This window comes from Galeopterus variegatus, unplaced genomic scaffold (genome assembly GCF_000696425.1).
Source record: "Galeopterus variegatus unplaced genomic scaffold, G_variegatus-3.0.2 Scaffold761, whole genome shotgun sequence".
NCBI lineage: Eukaryota > Metazoa > Chordata > Mammalia > Dermoptera > Cynocephalidae > Galeopterus > Galeopterus variegatus.
Window position 1 is genome coordinate 473,358 of NW_007726872.1, and position 6,840 is coordinate 480,197.

The 6,840-nt window shown below is 51.1% G+C and overlaps 1 non-coding gene across 1 annotated transcript; it reads left to right on the forward strand.

The window, feature by feature from the left end:
• Nucleotides 1–2,459: 2,459 nt before the first annotated feature.
• On the forward strand, nt 2,460–2,533 carry TRNAT-GGU. Its single transcript has one exon. It is a non-coding gene; the product is annotated as a tRNA-Thr (tRNA).
• The last annotated feature ends 4,307 nt before the right edge of the window (nt 2,534–6,840 follow it).

Genomic DNA, 6,840 nt, shown 5'->3' on the forward strand with positions numbered 1-6,840 from the left:
CCCCCTACACTTCTTCCAGTCAATGTCTGCCATCCCCAGAGCAAGCCCTATGTGGACCTCTGTTACCATCAGCTAATTGCAGGCACAAACTTTTAAATTCCCTACTTAGTCTTTGGATTATAATCATTCCACTGAGTTTTCTCTGTCTCACTTTATAAGATACAACTTGTAACAGTTTATCTCCTACGTGACAAGGGCGCTCATGCCTTTTTGTGTGGTCATTATAAAGCCCTCTTTTACCTGTTCGTGGTTAAAACTAAGATCAGAGTCTATGAAATAAAGCATCTCGGATGCAGTCTGAGACATGTCCCTCCCTTGTTTGGGTGACCAGCTCATCCTGGTTTTGACTTTCCCTATTTTAGTACTGAGTATCCCACATCCCAGGAACCCGGTCAGTCCTGAGCAAACCAGGACAATTGATCACCATAACCCTGTTCTCTCCTTGGTCCCAGACACAGGTCAAAACAGACAACACAGGAGGAGCAGGATTCGGGGTAGCTGATCCAGCATCATCTGCCTGTGCCTGACACTAACCATTTGAAGGTCCCCAGATGTCAAGCTCATTTTCTGTAGCTCATGTGGAACTCAGCTGTCTGCATTTTCTCCATCCTAGCTGAGCGTCAGAATCGCTGGGGAGCTTGCAAAAATGCCCCTTCTTCCCCCCGACCAATTCGGGGCTGGCCCCAGGCATTGGTCTCCTTCAATGACCCCCTGAGACCAGTGGGCAGACAGGCTAACTAACCTGGGGTCTCTGCACCCATGATGCTTGGAATAAAGTTGACCATTTGGGCAGAATCTCAGTGGCCTTTCCTGACCCCAGGAAGCAAATCTCTCTCCCTGCCTGGATAGCACGAGAACCAAGTGGAGCTTGTCTTGACCCCTCAAATTAATCCACTTTTTGGCTAATCACAGCCCCAGCCCATGCCTGTGAGTCCAGCCAAAGCCACTCAACCTTCCAAGTCACACAGCATCTGTGCCCACAAAGGCCAAAGGCTCCTTCTCTTCTCTCTCCTTTGATGATCTCATTGAATCCTGTGGCTTTAAATGTCATTTATAGGCTGGCAACTTCCAAACCCATGCCCTGCCTTCCCTATAGTGCGTAGCTCCAGACCTACATACATACAGCTGCCTCCTTGATACCGTGCTGCAGCCTCTACCGAGCTCAAGCCCAGCACCGATGCCCTCCACCAGCAGTCCTCCACTTCCAACCTCTCAGGCTCATCAACGCCCGCCCGCACCCAGGTCCCTGTCTTCTTCTGCCTGCGAGACTGCACCAGCCTCCGTCTCCCTCCTTCCCCTCTTACTCCTCTAAGTCTATTCTCTACCCAGAAACCAAAAAGGTCTTTAAAAACGAAACAAAGGGCCGGCCTGTGGCTCACTTGGTAGAGCGTGGTGCTGACAACACCAAGTCAAGGGTTAAGATCCCCTTACCAGTCATCTTTAGGAAAAAAAAAAAAAACCCGAAACAAAGCAAAGGTGGCTAGTTAATTCAGTTAGTTACATACAGCACAGTGCTGTAACACCAACGTCAAGAGCTGGAATCCTTGTACCGGCCAGCTGCCAGCCAAACAAACAAACAAACAAAACCCCCTACAAAATAGCTTCATTGGGATGTCACTTATATGCCAGGAAATCCACCCATTTAAAGTATACAATCCACAATCCGTGTCTTAGTATATTCACCGAGTTCTGCAACCATCATCATAATCTAATTTTAGAACCTTTTATCACCCCAGAAAGAAGACTCGTACCCATTAGCAGTCACTTCCCACCCTCCACTCCCCTCTCCCACTGCAGCCCCAGGCAACCACGAATCTATTTTCTATCGCTATGGATTTGCCTCTTCTGGACATTTCATATAAATGGAATCATACAATCTGTGGTCTTTGTGTGTGACTTCTTCCACTCGGCATAACGCTTTCGAGGTTTATCCATGCCGTAGCAGGTATCCATGTGTCGTTCCTTTCTATTGTCAAATAATATCTATTATATGGATATACAGTCACGTGCCGCATAAGGACCCCATGCACCACACGATGGTCCCCTAAGACTATAATGGAGCTGAAAAATTCCTATTGCATAGCGACATCGTAGTAAACACATTATCTTGTCTATGTTTGGATATGTTTAGATACACAAATGCTTACCGTGTGTTACAACTGCCTGCAGTATTCAGTACAGCACATGCTGTACAGGTGCGTAGCCTCGGAGCCATGGGCCATACCACAAAGCCTAGGAGTGCAGTAGGCTACACCATCTAGGTTTGCGTAGGTACACTCTGCGGTGTTCCCACAATGACGAAATCACCTAAGGACACATATCTCAGAACGTATCCCCATCCTGCCATTAAGTGACCCATGACTGTACCATATTTTGTTTATCCACTCACCAGTAGAAATTTGAGTTGTTTCTGCTTTTTGGCTATTAGAAAGGTCTGTTTAAAAACAAGTTCACACACTGGCCATTTAGCTCAGTTGGTTAGAGCATGGGGCTGGTAACCCCAAGGTCTCATGTTCGATCCCTGTACCAGCCAGCAAAAAAAAAAAAATTGCTGTGGATTGATTGAATTGTGTCCCCCAAAGTCCATATATTAGAAGCTTAATCCCCACTATATCTGTTGAGAGTGGGAAATCCTCTTATGGTAATTGAAAGGTGGAGCCTTGAGGAGGTGATTAGATTGTAGGATCAAGCCACAGTGAATGGATTAATAATGGTGGTCAGGGGCGTGGTTCTGAGGACTTTAAAAAGAGAGCACATGAGAGTCTCTCTCTGCTCTGCTATTTTCTCCCACATGAGACCCCTGTGTTGCTGTAAAGCCACCACCAAAGAAGACCCTCACCAGATGTGTTCCCTGGATGTCGGATTTCTCAGCCTCCAAAGCTGAAAGCGATAAATTTTGGGTTTGGGGGGGGGGTTGGGGTTTTTTTTAAAGATGACCGGTAAGGGGGTCTTAATCCTTGACTTGGTGTCATCAGCACCACAGTCTCCCAAGTGAGCCACAGGCCAGCCCTAAAATTTTGTTTTCTTTATAAATCACTTGGTTTCAGGTACTTGTTATAAGCAACAGAAACAGACTAATACAGTTACACATTGTCACTCCCCTGCTTAAAACCCTGTCATGGTTTCACATCATGTCTAGAATGAAACTTGTTGCCATGGGCTGCAAGATTCTTGATGTCTTGGCCCAGCCTCTGTCACCAAGTTTTTCCGCTGTGACTCTTCCCATCACCCACTTTGCCTTCTTCGTGTTTCTTGGACACATCAAGCTGGTTTCCGCCGCAGGGAGACCACTGCTGTTGCCCCTTCTGTCTGCCTGGGACGCTCCCTCCTGCGTTCTCCACACAGCCGGCTGCTGCTTGCCATTCTGGCTGCAGCGTCAGTGTCACCCCCCCGCTGTGGGGGCCCACCCCGCCTGTGGCACTCTGTACCACAGCTCCCTGTCTTACTCCTTCACGTGTCCATTATCTGAAATCATCTTGTTGGTGTGTTTCACCTCCCACCTCCTAGTAGGATATTCAGCTCCAAGAGAGCAAGTACCTTGTCTGTCTTCTTGACCCTTGTGTTCCCAGGGCCTGGCATAGCTCCTGGCGCATAGTAGGGACTTTGTTGAGAGGCCCACATGGTCCGGGCATGCTTAAGCTACGCCTGCAGTAGCACCAGAAGCCTCAGTTTCCCCACGTGACCCTTTGCTCTCAAATGCTGGTCCTATTACTGGCTGCCAAGATGTTAGGGGTTGGGTTTGGAGAAAATCACCTTCCTCTCCAGGGTGCCAGATGATAGAGGAGAAACACAAAACACACAGCCAAATGGCCCTTTCCCTGGCTTACTGTCCCTGGTAGAGCTGGAGTGGCAAACCCTAATTTGATCTCACTCCCTGGAGAGCAGCAGCACCCCCTGCAGGAGGAAGGCCCTTCCTGGTGAGTTTACCCCCTTCCCGGTGAGACAGGAAGCAGAAGAGAGGACGCTACTACAGGGCACACAGGGGTGTGTGTGTGTGTGTGTGTGTGTGTGTGTGTGTGTGTGTGTGTGTGTGTGTGTGTGTGTGTGTGTGTGTGTGTGTGTGTGTGTGTGTGTGTGTGTGTGTGTGTGTGTGTGTGTGTGTGTGTGTGTGTGTGTGTGTGTGTGTGTGTGTGTGTGTGTGTGTGTGTGTGTGTGAAGGGGGGCACTAGAGAGAGACAGGCCAGGGTTCGAGGCAGTGACACTACCCCTGCTTAACGTGGCTGTGGCCAGGTCAGTCCTTCCTTCCTCTTCACGCGGTGGATGGGTGGCCTGGAGTGTTTACGAAGTAGAAGGACCCTCCCTCAGCAGCCTGAATGGTGCCTCGATGGCTGAATGTCCCTCTCTTCTGATGACTCCATATTGTCATATTGAGTCCACAGGGCAAGGTCCTTGCAATGCCACGGAGACTCCATTAAGCCTACTGCAGCTGGGCCTTTGCCTCTGCTGTTCCCACCCTCTGGAATGCTCTTCCCTGGGTGCTGTGACTGGTGACCCGGTGAACTCAAGGCCTGGCTAGACCTCGGTTTTGTGAAGCCCCTTCTGAGAAGTGACAGGGGACTCTTCTCTGCACACATCCTTCTCTCAGAGCACTTATGCCAAGAGAGGGAGTCATCATATCATTGACTTGTCTAGAAGAGCAGAGACTCCATTTTGTTCTCTGATGGACCCCTTATTCTCAGAATAGAGCATAGTAGATCGTCCATAAATATTTGTGAATGAATGAATGAATGAATGATTTCCCCACTAAACTGTGAGATCCTCAAGGACATGGGCAACATGCCACTTACCTTGTGGTATCCATTTGCTGCTAGTTCCCAAATATCAACCTTGCCCACTGGCGGGCCAGAAACAAGGTGCCAAAGTAATCCTGCAGGGCTGCCCCTGGCCAGAACTGCCCCACTGGCGCATCCGTCAAGGCCTTGCCCTGCCCAGGATCTTAGTTTGGAGTAAAGCCTTCCTGGGAAGGGTACCCACCCTAGCCCTGCTCCCCTGCCAGTGCCCAAAGCAGATGTCTCCCCAGAGCTGGACCCAAGATTGATCCTTTTCCCAGAGGCTCACTGACCTGAGCCAAGTTTCATAAACCCACCCCTGCTCTGTGCCCTCCCGAGCTTTGAGACACACACACACCCTGCAAGCCCCGGCAGGACATCTCTTCAGCGCTGGGCAGCAGAGACCAGTGGTGTTTCTGGGTCTTTAATGAAAAGCAAGTGTAATAAATACGAGTAATATGGCAAAGAAAACATCCCTCGTTTATTTTCCAGGGGCCTTGGCTCATCAATCTTCCCCTCCTAACCTGCTTTATGCTCTGTTAGTTTTGCTTCGTGGTAGAACAAAATTTGGTTCACTAATAGCATCTGTCGTATGCAGGGTGTCCCCACGCATTAGCAATAATGAGTTGGAAGTGGCACAGTTGGAAGCCTCCAGAAGCCAACACCAGATGTCAGGCCTGCAGTAGGTCCCTCTGAGGACATGGGACCAGAACACAGAGCAAGGGCTGGGTGGGGCCCACAACCCTGGAAGGTCCCTGGGAGTCATTTGTCCAACAGGCACTGTGGACAGCCCACCACGTGCCAGGCGCTGCGTGGCTAGGAAGACAGGGTCCTGCCCACATGGCATTGTCATGACTGGTTACCAAAGAATGACAGTATCGGCAGTAGAGGCGAACCCTCTGCTCCCCACTCAATGGACTGTGCCATCCCTGGCAGGCCCGAGAGGCAGGAGAGCAAGAGATTTGGATTCAAATAGTCTTGGGTGCCAGAGCTCAAGCTCCTTCATTTAAAAATGAGTCAACAATCCCTATCTCACTAGGTGGCTTGATAACAAGATGACATAATGTTGAAATCACCCAACTCCGAGTCCAACACACAGTTGGAGCACAGTGGCTATTAGTCCCCTCTGGCTTCCCAGCCCTGACAGGTGCACAAGACTGAGGCTTGGTAGTGACATCCAAGGGCAGGCACTGCTCACCCCCCCGGGCTCAGAGTTCTTGTTCAGAGGCTCTGGAAGCTGCTGCCCTCTCTTGGGATAGTGCCATCCTCCAGGGCCCCTGGGGGCCTTGAGCTAATGGAAGAGAGCCCCAGCAGGAACCAGGGCTCCTGGGGACTGACAGACATGAAAGTATTTCCTCACACGCCATCCACCTCCATTCTCAAGACCCTCCTTCAAGCCTGCAAGTACTGATCTTCAGAAAAATCAAACCTGTGGCCATGTCAGGCTAGCAGAGGAGAGGGTGTCTGGTAAAGCCCCCTGGCCTCGCCACGCCCACCAAGGGGCTGCAGCCTCCCCGTCCCACGTAGTTAGGCAGCCCGCAGAGGGGGGGCCTCTTGTGACTCCTCCTTGTAGATGAGGAAATTTGGGCTCAGGCATGTGAAGGTTGCGGGCTGAACCACCTGCACCTGGAACAAGGTAGCTCCCCCCATAACGGGTGAATCTGCAGAGGTGTCCCTGCAACTGCACCATGAAACGGATAGGGCTGGACATTCTTTTTAATTTTTCTTGTTCTAGATGACTGAAGAAACTGCAGTAAACAGGTGGGATAGGATGGTGGGCTGCCCACCAGCTGCTGGAGGACAGGCTGTGCCCTCCTCTGGCCTCCCCCACACCTGCCAACAGAGGTGGACAGGGGCCTTGGTGGCCCACGGAGGACCTTTCCGCCAGCAGAGCTGCAGGATGTGCGGGAGTCTCCCCAGCCCCCGCCCCTTCTTCGTCCCCGTCCCCAGCTTGGAATTGCTCTCTGGGCCCGGCCAGGCAAGAAGGGCGGCAGAGGCCTGGTTTAGGGTTGGGAAGTCGCAGCGCAGTGACAAGGCACCGAAGCAGGAAGGGGCCGGGGGCGGTGGGGGC